Source organism: Adiantum capillus-veneris, chromosome 12 (genome assembly GCF_014529385.1).
Source record: "Adiantum capillus-veneris isolate H3 chromosome 12, ASM1452938v2, whole genome shotgun sequence".
NCBI lineage: Eukaryota > Viridiplantae > Streptophyta > Polypodiopsida > Polypodiales > Pteridaceae > Adiantum > Adiantum capillus-veneris.
In genome coordinates, this window is record NC_140942.1 from 82,314,673 (window position 1) to 82,332,050 (window position 17,378).

Below are 17,378 nucleotides of genomic sequence, written 5' to 3' on the forward strand. Positions count from 1 at the left end.
CCTCAAATGAGTAGTTTACGACAAAAAAAATGCTCCAAAATGAGCAAAAACACAGTTGCGGCTGTTCCTCCTCTCTTCTCCAGGTTTTTTCTGGTATTCTCTCTATTTTTTCAGTTCCCATACTTAGATTTATTAGTTGGGCACCCTTGGCCTTTTAGATGACCTCAAACGGACCCCGAACAGGCGAAAAACTGACCTCGCAGTGCATAGTTGTCACCTTTTTGCATCATCCGCACACCTGGCACTCAGCTTTTTTCAATAATGCATCCCGCCACCACGTGAAGTGGCCCCAAAAAGCGGTCCTCATGATGACCTTTCTACATAACTCTCACAAGAAAACACCCACGTTGTGTCCATATTCATCCACGTGCAAGTATTGACCCCGTTCGGCCTCCTGACGCCACTAGATGCCATCTGACGCACCTGCTTACCTCATGTCGTCGGCCCGTGGATAGCTTTCTTGAGAAGTTTTAAGCGCTACCAACTCCTCATTATTGTAGAAAAAACACACTGGTACTGGTAATAGTGAAAATCGATGCACTATGTACATGCTGCCCTACCTGTACACATGTGGGCCCCACATAATCACCTGGCATTGGAAAATGGGCAATTCTTTATTTGATGCACTATGCATGTGTATGTACATATGCCGAATCCCTTGATCCAAAAAACTCCTGACATAATTTGCCCATCCCCTAGCCTGTTAGATCATTCATGATCAGCAGCAGCAAAAAGAGATATGAGGCTCGCCTCATCACAGGTCTCCTCACCCCTCATAGACATCACTTGCTCCACAGACAGCTCATCCTGCTCCACCATCATCAATATAGCATGATACAATTTAAGACGCAATCCATTTACCCTTGACTTATGTAGAACCCCATCCAGGTTAGCCAACTGATATGTACCATTTGAGAAACACTCCACTACCTTGAAAGGGCCTTCCCACTTAATTTGAAACTTCTTTTGGAAGGTGTTGTCCAGCTTATTGTTGTAGCGCAAAACCAAGTCATGCTTCTTGATACCCTTACTTTTGACCTTTTCATTTATCTTTGCCAAAGCCTTATCTTGCATCTGCCCATAATGCTCCAATGCGCTCATCCTATCCAACTGAACCTCTTGTAACTGCAAGAGCCTCTCTTTGAATGCATCACTAGGCGGCCCAAGCAACTTCTCTAACATCTTGACCGCAGGCAACTCTACCTCCATAGGCAATAGTGCTTCCTTTCCATACACCAAATGAAATGGAGTAAACCTTGTACCTGTCTTCACCGAAGTACGGTAATCCCATAATGCACTGGCAATTCCAAATCCCAATTCTTTCCTTGGTGCTCTGTCACTTTAGAAAGAATTTGTACCAACTCACCATTGAATCTTTCATTTAAGCCATTACACTGCGGGTAATAAGGAGTGGTATGCTCATGCCTAATCTTCATCTTTGCGCATAAAAAGTCTAGTAGTTTAGCTCTAAATCCTGGCCCCTTATCTGAAAGTAGCTCCAATGGCACCCCAAACTTGCAACTGTTGGGGTAAGCCCAACTTGTGGTGACAAAGTGGTGTCTATCTATGAGGCTTGCATAAATTGGTTAGACCGGAGGTCCCTAACACCTTAAGGTTTTGGGGTCTGGATGGCTAGACCAATTTGTGGAACGTCATAGTTAAGCGCATATGCGCGGGAACAGTACTGGGATGGGTGACCTCCCGGGAAGTTGTTGCCCTCATGACCTACAACTGGTATCAGAGCCATGGTTCAAATTCCAACCTCTGAGTCCGTGGAACAGGACATGTTGATGTTGACTTCAACCTCTGAGCTAGCTCCCGGCCACGTTGAAGCTCTCAACCTCTGAGCCTAGAAAAAGGCAGAACACGTTGGTACTCAAGGGGACAGGAAAGTCCCAAGTTTGGCTTAAGGGGGAGATTGTTGTGGTAAGCCCAACTTGTGGTGACAAAGTGGTGTCTATCTATGAGGCTTGCATAAATTGGTTAGACCGGAGGTCCCTAACACCTTAAGGTTTTGGGGTCTGGATGGCTAGACCAATTTGTGGAACGTCACAGTTAAGCGCATATGCGCGGGAACAGTACTGGGATGGGTGACCTCCCGGGAAGTTGTTGCCCTCATGACCTACAGCAACATATTTCATCATACACAAACTTTGCCACATCCTTTGCAGTGATCTGTTTTACTGCGATAGCCTCTGCTCATCTAGAGAGATAGTCCACTGCAGTCAAAATATAGCTTTTGCCCCTGCTTGTGATAGGTAACGGGCCTATTGCATCAATCCCCCACTTTTCAAACACATCAAACGCCATAATGGTTTTTCGTAGCTCTGGCTTCAACACTCTCTTCCCAAATGCTTGACACCTATTGCAAGACCTACACCAATGGGGAACATCCTTGTGCAAACTAGGCCATACATACCCCTCTTGCAAAATCTTATGCAAGGTGATCTTTAGAGCAAAATGGCCACCACATGCGCCTTCATGATTCTCTTCCAACACTCTGTAAAGCTCCTCCCGCCAAGGTACACGTCTCAACACAAGATCAGCCCCTTTCATGTATAAGACATCACCAATCAATTTGTACCTGTATGCTCTAGGCACAAAGCCATACTTCTTAGACTTCTGAATCTCCTTTGGAATGATTCCTGTTAGCAAAAACTCCTCTTCTTGAGCCAAACTTTCCCGGCCATGATAAAGAGGTAAAGTGGTCCTCAACACAAATAGCTCCCCAATCATGCCTTGAGCTGCTTCATGTGCCTCTCCATTTAGAGCACGTTCAATGTGTCTGATGATCCATGCTTCGAACTTTTTTAACATGCCTTTAATTTTGAAGCACATTTCCTTCAATGAGGTGTTCTTGCTCTTCCACACACCCAACACTTGCTTCACCACTAACAGGGCATCACCTTTTATGCTCAACTTTTGAACCCCCTGCTTCAAACAAATGTGTAATCTGGCTTCCAGAGTAGCATATTCAGCCTCATTGTTACTATGAGCATCCAATTTGAATCCTCTCTTGTATACTAGCTTCCCCTCTGGATCATAAAGTGCTATACCCCCTGAAGCTGCATCATGGCTCTTTCTGTATGAACCATCAAAGAACAACACATGTGCATTGCTGATCTATGGCACTTCGTCAACTACCTTTCTCACCACCTCTTCCTTAACAATAAGGGGATTCTCCTTGTAGGTCAACAAATCAGCTAGGGTAGCCCTTGTACTATCTTCCACTAGAAAAGAGAACTCAAACTCTTGCAGCTCAATTACCCATTTCTTCACCACATTTGACATGTTAGTACCATTAATTAACTATGTCAAAAAGGCATAACTCGTCAAGAAAACAAAAGTTCGTGGTAGCAAGTAATGACGAAATTGTCGACAAGCAAATATTACACTAGCCATCACTAGCTCTACTTCCGAGAACTTTCTCTCCGCTACCAACTTCACTCGGCTTGCACAATACACTGGCCTCATATAATGGCTGCCCTTCCCCTTTTGCAATAGCATGGCTCCAATGGCATCATCCCCTACTGAGGGATTTACATAAAAAACTTTCTCACAATCAGGAGCCTGCATGGCTGACAACCCCCCTAACACCTCTTTCACCTCTTGAAACACTTCTTCACACTTTTCATCCCATTGCAATGGATCATGCTTTGCCACTTGTTGTAATGGATAAAGAACCTGAGAAGACAATGGAATAAACCTTGCCATGTACTTCACTTTGTGTATAAAGGTTGCCAATTGCTTCGTACTCGTAGGTGATGGAAGAAGAATAATAGACTTAACCTTGTCTGGATCAACCTCAATGCCATTTTCTGACACCATGTGGCCCAATAACTTCACCCTTGGCTATGCTAGATGACATTTCTTTGGATTTAGTTGTCCTCCACATTCATCATATCGAGCCAATACCATCTGCAGCTTCTCATGGTGTTCAGCCCTACTGCTATAAACACAGAAGTCATCCATAAAAGCTTTAACACAACTACCAATGAATGGTTCCAACACCCAATTTGCTCTCTCTTGATAGAAGGAAGGTCCATTTGACAACCCAAATGGCAATACTGTGTAGCAATATCAGCCCCACGGCGTAACAAAAGTGGTCTTTGTGCAGTCTTTAAGAGCAATCTTCAATTGAAAATAGCCTGAAAAACCATCACACACAGTGTACCTCTCATAACCTGCCACTGAATCCAAGATCTGATCGATGAATGGAAGAGGATATGGGTTCTTCTTAGTGGCTGCGTTTAAGGGTTTAAAATCTACACAAATTCTCCACTTCCCATCCTTCTTTGGACTGACTACAATTGGACTCACCCATTTTGTGGTCTCCACAGGGACTATGAACCCTGCCTTCAATAACTTGTCCACCTCTTCTCGCAAGGCTTCCATTTGCTCTTGACCCATCCTTCTTAGCCTTTGCCGCACTGGCTTAGCACCTTCTTTCAGCTCTATATGCATCTCTGCGCCCTTGAACCCTCTGATCTCCTCATATGAATTAATGAACAAATCAGGAAAACTAGCCAGCATGTACAAATATATATCCTTCTCCATAGCTGAGAGGTCTCCACTGATCATTTGTGTCATCAATTCCTACTTCTTTGACAACTCAACCTTGGTTTGCATCAGCCCTTCAATCACTTCATAAGGCCCTTCACTTTCATCTTCAACCTCATTCGCAAATGCAACTAAACCAAACTCCTGGATTTCTTTGTCCATCAAAAGAAATGCAACATCAGCATCCTCATCACTGCTGGTAGTGCTATCACTGTCCTCATTTGTCACCGTGGAAGAGTCTTCATCACTAGAATCATCCTCATCTTCATAAAGCTCCTCTACTCGTTTCCTTGTGTCCATATTATAAAGCTTCTTGGTACCTGTCTTTCCATAGAGGCTAATCGTACCATGTCGCCAATCTTGAACAGCTCCCACTGCACGTAACCATGGTCTGCCCAGTATAATAGGATATTCTCCCAACCCTGCTGGCATCACATGAAAATCAACCACTGCCTTTGCATCATATGCCTCCACTTCTAAGCTCTTTACAACACCCAAGCATTTTACTTTTTGATGGTTTGCCAATCTAATCCAGAAACCTGACACCCCAGCCACTGTGAGACCCATCTTCTCAACGCATGAGTGTGTTATGACACATATTTTGGCTCCGCCATCCACATAACCTTGTCCACAATTTTTCCTTTTATGCCACACATCTACTATTGGAAAAATGTCTGGTAGCTCATCCATTGCCAACACCTTTACTGAACCTCTCTCTGGCTCTTTCTCCATTGGGTTAACCATCCTCTTCCACTGTCGCTTTAGCTTAGGCACCATCTCTATAAGCTGCCCAAAAGTAACATCTGCCTTCCTGGTCTTCAGATCCTCCTTCAAGTCATAGCTTAATTGCCCATCCCCTAGTGGAAAATCTGAAACATGAAACTTTCGACGAGCTCTCCTTTTCCTCTCGACCTTGACATCCTCGCCTTCACGGATCTTTCCTTTCTTCTTACTAGGACCTGGGGCACTTCTTCCTTCCTTTTCCTTTGTGGTCCTCTTCCCCATAGGCATCACTAATGTATCCTCTAGCTTTCATGCCTTCTCCAAGGTGACTACACTTAGCACTTTTGTCTTTCCCTTTTCCTCCTGGGTCAGTCCACTGGTTCCTTCATTTCCCTTAATTTCGATGCCATAATCATGCGACCTAGTTAGCACCTGTTTTGGCAATGGATACATGTCTCCCCCCATCCTTGGTGGTTTATCACATTGCGGGCTGATGTGGCCCAACTCTCCACAATTATAACATGTGGGCGTCTGCCTCCAAAACCTACCATTGCTTTGTCCAGCACCATTCCTAAGTATTTCTTCACCTCCTGGCTGATTTGCAAACCTCCCTCGACCTCGATTATTTCCCACTTGACCTAGCATGTTTAGGCTGAGATTCTTCATCAAATCTACCACTTGCCTCATGTCTTGCCTTAACCCATCATCTTGCACCGATGTAGTGACCACTGCTGGCATAACCTGAGTAGTAACAGGAACCACTGGTTCATGATGAACCCCTGACATACGACCTTGTAAAGACTCTATAGGCTGAAATTCAGACCTTATGGGCAAAGACTCCACCCCTAACTGGCTCATTTTCCTCAACTTCCACTCTTTGTTCCTTGCTACCTCTAGTGCATCTTCATATGTCCTAGGCTTCTTTAGCTCCACTCTCCAATGTATATTCTCCCAAAGACCAGCCAAGAACCTGTCCTTCTTCATCATGTCAGGCGGGGGTACCTGTGGTGCTAAGGCCTTGCACATCCGCTCCCATGCCAATGAGAACTTACGTATGTACGCATCTACTAGCTCACCTTTCTTTTGCACCAAACCTTGTACTTCTTGCCACACTTTGTCAGGATCTTCTATCTTCACAAACTCCACTTCCAACCCATGCCTTAAATTGTCCCAACTCAATCTTACAGGTGGATCCGCTGCACGCAACTCCTCTTCAAATGCTTTGGACCAGACTCGTGCATCACTCTTCAAACAGATTTGGAGAAGACGTAACATCTGCGTTGGGTCATGAATCTGGTTGCTAATGCAGGCAACCTCCATCTTTTCCAAAAAGTCTTCCATATCTTCATCACTTCTTCCATGAAACTCCGGATAACAGAAAGCCATGGCTACCCAAATTACGATTCTTTGAGATCCCCTTCGAACACACGTGCAAGAACCCAAAACTTTTCACTGACTCAACCTCTAGAAACTTCAATGGAGCTTGACTTTACATAAGGACAAACACATGCACATCAAATGAGTTTTCATAGTTGATCATCGGAATTACAACAGGCAAAGGGCATTCCAGGATCTCTCTTAATCTTCTTGGCCCGAACATAAAGACTATGCGCTGCTGGAAAAAAATCTTCCTGGACACATGAACATTTATTTGTATTCTCTGAGTTAAATGAAAAGGAGTGAATTGAGGTCCATTTTGATCATCCATTAAAGTCAACCATGCAGCTCCCAAGAAAGCACACCTGTCTTATCCTCTGATTTTGCCAAAACTTCATCAGCATAGCAGCATAAATGGTTCAAAAGACCAAAAAACCAACCATCATATCTTGGAAAAATATTGGCACAGTTTCCCCAGAAGTAGAGCAGTAGGAACCCAAAATATAGACTGTATATGTATGCATAAACTGTCAACAATAGAACCCGAGCATCAAGTAGGACTCACTAGTACATAGCCTATGGTGAGGTCACAAAAAGGGTGCTCCAGCTACCTGTATCACCGAAAGGATCTCCACATTTGAGAATCCCCCAGCTTAATAAAAACCTCACGCTATCGACCCTCACACGAAGGCTAATGCAAATCGCGTATAGTCAAGTCTCAGAAATGACTATCTTCCAAACCAAGTCTCAGAAATGGTTAGGACTGCCAAATACAACCAAGTATGGCTCCACAAATGCGTACAATGGCAGTTTCCACAAGTAACATACAATCCATCAGACAATGCACTCAAATAGGTGCCAAGTGATGCATACCCACAACAACTGCAAGTGACATCACTGCTAGTATATCACTGCACTCCAGCTACCTGTACCTGTGTGAATCACCTGTACCTGTACCTGTCCCTGTAACCTGTAACCTGCAACCTGCAACTTGTAATCCTGAATCTCGAAGCTCGAAGCTCGAAGCAGAAGATACTCGAAGAAGATCCTCAGTGGGAGCACCAAAAGAATGTGAGCGGGATGAAAACGCACACAGTGCCTCTATAACGACCCGACACACACTCTTGTGAAGATACACACACACACACACACACACACACACACACACACACACACACACACACACACACACACACACACACACACACACACACACACACACACACACACACACACACACACACACACACACACTATGGGGCACCACTCGGCTTACACAACACACCTGGCCGAGACAAGGAACACACCTCTGGAGTGAGAGGAGAGAGACTATCCACTTGCCCACTCCACACAAACACACACACACACACACACACACCCAAAAAACTCAACTGAAAAGAGGAGAAGTTCTGATGTTTAGATACAATTGAGCTTGGGCAAACACCAATGGGAAAAATAGTTTACACAGTATTTGAGAAATACACCAGATACAACCACAAAGTTAAGCAAAGGCTTCACTCACCGGAGAAGATTACACAGAAAAACAACAGCAAAAGAGTGAGGAATTTGGCAAAATGGACAGCGTCATCACGTCCGAAACGGCCCAAAATCCCAGTCTACAATGTCAAAGTGCTCAAATCTGACCTCGGATGAGCATTTTACGACAAAAAAAATGCTCCAAAATGAGCAAAAACACAGTTGCGGTTGTTCCTCCTCTCTTCTCCAGGTTTTTTCTGGTCTTCTCTCTGTGTTTTCAGTTCCCACACTTAGATTTATTAGTTGGGCACCCTTGGCCTTTTAGATGACCTCAAACGGACCCCGAACATGCCAAAAACTGACCTCGCAGTGCATAGTTGTCACCTTTTTGCATCATCCGCACACCTGGCACTCAGCTTTTTTCAATAATGCATCCCGCCACCACGTGAAGTAGCCCCAAAAAGTGGTCCTCATGATGACCTTTCTGCATATCTCTCACAAGAAAACACCCACGTTGTGTCTGTATTCATCCACGTGCAAGTATTGACCCCGTTCGGCCTCCTGACGCCACTAGATGCCATCTGACGCACCTGCTTACCTCATGTCGTCGGCCCGCGGATAGCTTTCTCGAGAAGTTTTAAGCGCTACCAAATCCTCATTATTGTAGAAAAAACACACTGGTACTGGTAATAGTGAAAATCGATGCACTATGTACATGATGCCCTACTTGTACACATGTGGGCCCCACATAATCACCTGGCTCTGGAAAATGGGCAATTTTTTATTTGATGCACCATGGATGTGTATGTACATATGCGCAATCCCTTGCTCTAAAAAACTCCTGACACCGTCACTATCTGTGTCGCTATATAGCGACGTTCTCGTAGCGACGGTCTTAGCGACACCGGGGAGTATAAAAATCCAATGTATTTTCGTCGCTAAAAACGTCACAAGTGCACACAACCTCTTGTAGTGCTTTCCATCATTAGGAAAAGTTTGGACTAAAAAATGGTCCTTGTAAGAAATGCCAGGTTAGCTTAGAGAGAGATAGTAAAAAGTCCCTAATTTCATTTTTGATATTCACTTTCAAAAAAACTCGGATATCAGATTTGGGGGGTACGTTTATTAAAACTCTCAAAACATGTTCAAACAATGATAACATACGACAGCTCCGAATTGAACTCCGATTATCTCAATCTTTTGGATTTTTCAAAACTAAGATTTGGCGCTCAACGAGGTGCATTGAATGGTATTCTTCTCCTCAATTTTGCGTCTCTCTTGCTTTTCGCCTGCGCGCAGTCTCTTCCCTTGAGCTCTCTTCCATTTACTCCACTCTTGCGCTCTCCTCTGTTTTGAGCTTTCTCATTCACCAAGTCATCTCAATGTCATTATCATGTTCACACAGAACTCAGATGAGGAGTCAAAATGATGTGTATCATATGCATATCGAACTGTCCAGAGAATACGAGCCCCTCCACAAGAAGAATAAGCGAGGCATCCTTCCGAAGCTTCAAAAGAGAACTTCAAATTTCAAGGTAAAAAAAGCGTCAATCTTTGGGTGGATGGCAAGATATATCCTGAGCATCCTATCACCAACTCAACTCCAAAGTTTAGAAACATAAGGTCATTGCTGAACTATGTAGGAGACGGTTATTCTGGTTTATATGGCTACACCAAGCATTTGGCGGCCAGAAGTGATATTCTTAAGCTTGAGAGAGACCTTGCACACAAAGAAAAATTTTGCTTGAAGCAAACTGTGACAGAGTGCGCTCAGCAACTGAAAGGCAAGGACGAAAGCATCACGTAGCTCATGCAGGATCTCAGAGAAAAAAATATTGTCTTGGGTCCTCGGTTAAGAGAACGACGCTTACGAGACATTGAACAATTGAAGGTTGGTTTTGGGGGTTTGAAGAAGAGGGTTAAAGCAATCAAGTAAGATTATCATTCAAGCAGGTTTAATTCATCTTTACATTTGTAGCTTTATATCTTACTTTTCATATTTATGCTTAGATCGTTGCTACATCCTCAGTCAAAGATTGACAACAACACACCAACTTCTTCAATTCCTTATGGTCTCATACTAAAACGCAAAGATGTCGCCGGACTTTTGGACGATAAGCGCTACTGCAAGATTGTTGCTAAGCAACTTGACACTCTTTTGAAACAGAATCAACTCCAAACACGTGATGTTCATTCAATTCTGGATGAAGCCGGAATATCCAACAAAGGTCATTCTGCAATTTTTAGGTATGTCTGGTGTTTGAATCAATTGTCTTCACCAGTCAGATCAAATGTCTGTAATTTTTAGATATATTGGATATGTGTAGCATTTGAAAACTTGGAAATAGTCCATTTACTTAAGTTTCTGTTTACAGAACTATGCAGCAACAAAGTAAGAAGTTCAATCTCAAGCACACGTTGCTGCCAAATCCTTTCTCCATTCGAAAGACAAGACTGGAGGTCAACCAGGAAGTGCTTCGGACATTGGGCACTCCTTTTCACATTGAAGCAATGTACAGATTGCCATCAGCAAGGAAGTGGTCTATGACAAATACAATAATATATTTTATGATTTAGTAGCTTTGCAGACATATATTGTTCAATTGTTCAAGGTTTCTCAAGAGGAATGCAATGGAGTTTTGAAGTTTGTGCTTAAACTGGATGAGTGCAAGCTAGTGAAAGAGACAAAGGTTGAGCGTGTCACAATAACACTTATGAATAGAGCATTGGATGAAAGCATTGCTTCAGACGACCCTAGAAACTTTAGCGTGCAATCCGAAAACAATATTTTCTTATTAGCCACATTCAAGGTTTGATATCAACAAGTTTTTGCTTTAAAAAATGGTTAGACATGTTTCATTTGATTGGTTTGGTTTTCCCATTTCAGGTGCCTGCAGAGAATTTTGATATTCTTAACTGGGTTTTCCATCAAACAAGTATTCCTGAAGTCATAAGCGAACAGAGAAATGGAAAGACACTCGATGTAATACACAGTAGAGTGGCATATGGCTGGAGATCTCAAAACCCTAAAGTGTATGTACAACATCTCAAAAGGAGCAACAAGTAAAAGCCCTTGTTTGTATTGCATGGGAGGAGTCATTGGTCTTGACAAAAGAAATTGGAGGAGAGCACCGGACAGGCACTTGCAGGACCTTAACTTCCGCCCAGTGTTGGATATTCCACTATCCAGAGTACATATTTGCACGATGCATGCACTCAGCAGAATCATTGAGAAACTTATGTTTCTATACATTTGTTTTGCTTGGACCACTCGTCTAGCATTAGCAAAACAAAGGGCCATATTATCATTGGAAATAGTTTTCTTAGATATGGGCTTGCATGGAGGACATGTGAAAATAGAGCAGGACGAGAAGAGGTCTAAGAATGGTCGAGATGTGCCATAGAAGTTGTCTATTGGTGGTGTGAAAGCCCGTCTCTTCTTGTCGATGCCAACAAGTGGTAGACAACGCAAAAGCCAAAGTGCTCAGGAAAGGTTGACATTGATATACAACCTGTGGAGAAATTTGCACAATGCAGTGGTTGACCACGCAGACAATGGTGCAACAAGGACTCGCAAAGCGAACATGTGGAAAAGTTTGGATTCCATATTCAAGTTTTGTGAGCTCAATACTTGGAGAGATACTGACTATACATTGTTTCAAGACGCTCTAGAGACCTTCCACAGGTCTTTCATAGCTGCATGGATGAATCAACACATAACTCATTACATGGTATATTACTTTATTTGATAAAATTATGATTATATATTTACATATAAACAATAGACTGGTCTTTTTTGCAGCATATCATATGCAACCACATGCCTTGGTTTGCTAGGCAGTATGGTAGCTTGGCTATATGGTATATACACAAGGTATGGACAAAACTCACTACCAAGCCCGTACTGGCTATTTCAGCCACACTCGTCACAGAGGTGGTGCAAACAAAGCCAACATTTTGGAGGAACTACATCAATGGACTTATTGAAAACTTATGCATAGAATGCACCGAAAGGAATGTGTCAAAGACAGTCAGATTGGCCAAGCAATGAGATTAGCAAGCAAACGACGGAAGAAGGAAATATGGGAGGCATCTTCTGCGGCATCGCGACATGCAGAGTGGCGACTTCAAAAAGAACGCATTGGAAAAACTTGGAAAACTCCGACCCAAGTTGTTTGAGACTTCCTAAAGATAGCGCATTGTAACACAATATAATTTTTTGTGCCAAGAGAAGACAACCAGTCACAAAAGTGAGAAACATAATGTACTCATTGTTTTGATAGAAAATGTACTATTTTTTGGCATCGACATTATACATCGTAGCTTCTGTATTTGTCAGGAAAAGTTACAAAATATTCTGGCCTTTTTTCCTGCTGTGTGTTATCGTCTTCTTCTTGCCTTGGTCTTTTGCAACCTAGTCCTGCATGTTCGTTTGTCGACAGTACATTTGTCTCCACCTCCACAGCCACAAGAAATTTCTTCAGTAGACAGATGCGCAATTGGTTGTTTATTGCGAAACATAGCATGCTTGTCATACTCTAGTAATTGCACAGGGTCAGTGATTCCGCATGCCAAACCATATACTGCTTGGGTCAAAAAATAGCGACTACGTAAACCATACATTCCTGGCCCTTGGCCAAACATATACAATGTGGCCTTTTTTTCTAAAAGCGTTATTTTATCTGCATTCCACCTAATGACGGACCCTCCTAAATATATTGAAAGTGTCTTCAATGTCATCAAGGGTAGCTCCGCGTTGTCATTGGAGAAGGACGAATGGAAGACCAAAAAACTTGGATACTTAAGATTCTTTAAGTATTGGCCAAAAAACTCGGATACTTAAGTATTCTTTAAGAAGGATGAATAGAAGACCAAAAAACTCGGATACTTAAGATTCTTTAAGTATTGGCCGAGAGAGGAATTCTTCCCTAAATCTCCCATGCCTCGTCCACGAGGGCGAGGAATGAAGGTATCATCATAGACCACCAACTGCAACAAATTAAATTTATGAAATGAGATAAGTAGAAACCAAAAAGGTAAGGCAAATAAAAAACGATTACCTTTTGGTTTTCATCTTCCTCAAGTAAGTCCTCATTCCATAGGTTGATGCCACCCTGACCTCTAGTGGGCGCATTGGAGGTTGAGGCCAAAGATGATGAAGAAGTGCTTGCCTTACCCATTTCTTCAATCCCTAGCTTTTTTTGCACTTCCATAAACTCCTTTTCTGTTGAAAGCGTGCGCTCATACCTAGAAACATCATTATAAATCATCACAAGTGCACTTTCAGGGTCAACGAACTCATCGTCATTTACATGGACATCTATAACAGAATACTTGTCGTGCTCAGGGTCAATGAGAGCTTCATCCTCTTCGAGATTCTGTGCCACAATGGCAAGGCAATAGTCCTCTCGAAGGTCAAAAAGCTCCATAATGTTGTTAAGCATGACATACTGCAAATCACCAATAGGTATGGTAGGTAGAACACTAGTAGGTAAAGCACCCTCCTGAAGCTGGACTCCCTCTGAAACCTGCAAGGCAAGGCTTTCCCGAGACTTGGGCTCTTGACTTTCCCCAATCTGATCCTCTAGCGAGGCCTCTACAAAATCAACATGCTCATCCAAAATTAAATGCAAATATAAAATAATACCTGCATAATATTCAGCGACTCGACACTTGAGGTTATGAAGTGTACACTTGTAGTCTATTATGCACAAGTGCACTGGCAGCTTAAGGCAACTCCTAGAAAATATGTGTTTCTTGGAGGAATCTGAATTGATATCCTTCATGTGAACAAAACGAACTCCTTGTATCTCGACAGTGCGACCGGACGTTTGCTGCTGGTAGGTCTGCTCCAAACTTGATAGGTAATGTTGCATGGAGACAATCCACTCATGCAAAGAAAAATCTAGATTTAACATCGGCCTGATCTCTGTCTCGCACTGCTGAAGCCTAATGCGGTATAGAAAATGAGATAGTTTGTCTTGGGGGGCATCCTCAGAGCAAGGCACTTCCTCCTCTGCTTCAACATTGAAGGGGTCCATAACGGAAATTCAAAAGCAAAGATAGACGAGAGAGCACAACATCCAAACAAAGGGAAAATGGGGGAGCAAGTCATATTTATAGGACTCCCGAGGACATTGATGACATCGATTGACGTTGTTGCGTGCATTTTGAGAACCCCGTTTTTGGTAAATTTGTACATACGGATATGATGCCCGATGTCAATATGGTGTGTGAACTTTGTTTTTGTGGGTTTTTTAGCTTGCTTTAGCAAGCCCATGTACATGCACTGAGTCTAGTGACAGCTGTCGGGCTACTTTAAGTGCCCGTGAGTGAGTTTTTTGAAGTGAGACTTGTATATAACAACAACTCATGTACAAACTTAAAAAAGTTCAGCCAAACATCATAAATTTTCAGGTTTTAGCTCTTTGTGTCTCCTTGGTGCTTTTGGATGTAGTTTTTTGCCCCGACTAGCCTTCTCTACGTGTAGTCGTGTCGGGACAGCTTTCTATTCGCATCAATTTTGCATGTAGCGGCGTATGGAATCAATTTTGGTCATCTTCAGATTTCTCGCCAGTCATTTTTCAAGCTTTCTCCCAAGCTTTAAAGTGCCCCAATTGGAGTTGTGCTCTTCAGGTTACGACTAGTTCTGTGCAGGGTTATGGCTATGGCAGCCTAGTGGCAAATTGTGTGTAGACAGATTCGGAGGGCATGTATCTATGATTTGTAGAATTGATGTTGAAGTCATGGGTTTGTGATGTTCAATTGTGAAAGGAGAGGCTCTTGTATTCATATGCATTGGTCGGCGTGTGCTGTAAAGCCATGCTTTAGCAGGGTTTTGCACCTATGTGACATAGTCTCTTGGGTGGGCGACAGCTAGTAAATTTCCAAGGGGATACTCTTGTTGGACTTGTGGTGTTTTAAAGGTATTTTTCAAAGCTTTTGGCTTTGTTGTAGTGCTCTTTCAATGCTCTTGGGTGACATCGCTATAGAGGTGTTCTGGTTTGCTTGTTTCCCAACAGTGTTTTGGTGCCCCCACCGAGGATCTTCTTCAAGTGACCTTCAATTGACAGCTTTGATGGCTACGGTGACAGAGTTTCCAAGGTTCTATGGTCATGTAGGTGAGGATGCTGACGCATTCATTGAGAATATGGATTTTGCTTGTTTGATGGCAAATAAGGAAGATCCAATGATTATGCTCAAGATTTTGTTCTTTTGCTTGAAAGACGATGCAAGGAGATGGTATGATGAATATGAGTTTTGGCTGAGATCATCTCAACCTCCATTGATGATGACTTATGATGCATTAAAGAAGGCTTTTCTTGAGAAGTTCAAGAAGGTAGAGGACCCAACGGATGTATGGCACTCTATTGAAGGGCTTATACAGGGTGATAATCAAAGTGTAAATGCCTTTGTGAAGAAATTTAACGATTTATGGAAGAGATGGTGTGTTGCTTTGGGCAGTGATGTTCCTCCTCTTATGCTTAAGAAGTGTATGTTTATGCAAAGTTTGAGGGCTGATTTGAAGTTAAAGGTTGAGCTTAAAAGGCCACTTACATTTGAGGATGCAGTACGGATTGCAAAGCATCAGGAATGGAAGTTAGAGAGAATGCAAGAGCTTGGATTGCAGGCTGATGTGGAGCCAAAGATTTCTCTATGCATTGATGTAGGTAAAAAAAGTGCCTCTAGTGTAGTATTATATCATGATGGTTCTCTTGAGGAAAAGGATCAAGCATGTACTAAGGAGAAAGAGGCTAAGAAGAATGCTCTCATTATGCCATCCTTGTTGTTTAGACCACTTAATGGTGCTTTACATGCCAAAGGTGATGTTTCTACCAATGTGAAAGTTAATGAGAAGGAAAAGGATGCAATTAGTGAAGTCTTAAAGAATGATCATGATGAGAATCAAGTTGTAGATGCCATTGTTGATGTGTCCAATGTGAAAGATGAGCATGTGGGTGATGTGAAAGTGGATGTTGGGTATCCCTCTCCTTTACGTGAAGTGTTGGGGTATAAAGCCCAATGTGGTCGCCCAGGTAAGTGGGCGGGCCGCCAGGTATGTACACATATTCGTTTGTAAAAACCTAATAATAACTCACTATGCTCTACACATTATAGTAGAGCGAGTTCACCATATCGTTGTGCTCTTCTTCTCGCACTCTCTCTCGCGTCGCACTTCCGCTTGTACTCCTTCAACTGGTATTAGAGCTCAGATCGAGGCTCGGGGCAGCATTTGCAGGTAGCCAGAGTCACCTGCTCAGATTGGAGTGAGATTCGACAGGCGAAGACAACGTGGTCTCGACGGGTGCAGATCCGACTCTGCAAATTTGGGGTTTCGGCCTACGACTGCAAGTGCTGAGGATATCAGCACTTCGAAAGTGCTGATTTGTGGCTGTCTACACATCGAAGGACGGCTCACAATTCTTGGAGGCGTGTCACATACGACACGGGCGCATCTACACAGATTGTAGGCGACATCCACTAGTTCATCATGTAGCTTGTGTTTGCTGCTTGATATTCCAGATTTCATCCTGACATTGCAGGTACTTCCACATGGGATGTATTGTCAAAGATGATGTATGTCTGTCGAGGGTTTGCTGGCTGTGAGTCACACAGCAAACAACCGCCGCAGCGGTTACAGCATATAGTGGGAAATTTGTGGATGTATGACTTTGTGGGAAGTCTATGTACTGTCAGATTTACTGCAACCTTTGTTGAGGGTCGAGTGAGGTTTTATTGAGCTGGGGGATTCTCAAATGTTGAGATCCTTTCGGTGATACAGGTCTTGGAGCGATCCCTCGAGCACCGTTAGATAGGCAGCTAGGATGTATTGACTGTGAGTTAGACAGTTGGGATTGCATCTTTGCTTTACTGCCGCCGTTGAGGCATTGTTGCAGTCTATGCTTACACGATAGTGACAGGACAGTGAGAGACAGTACAGGTGGAGGATAGGTTTACCCACAGCTTACAATGTTAGAGAGACAATGGTTTTTGGAGCTATTTTTGGTCTGTTTTTTGAGTACACAAGAGCCATTTTACAAAGGAGACTCTGCCGAAATTTATGCAGAATCTGAAGCTTTCTTGGTTCATTTGACAGGTTGATATTGGTTCAAAGATCAGTTTACAGGGGAAACTCTGGTGAATTTTTCCCAGGAAAGTAAACTACTGTGAAGCGTAGCTATGGCTGCATCACAGGACACTGCTCTTTACAATATCAAGAAGCTGGATGGAACCAATTTCCC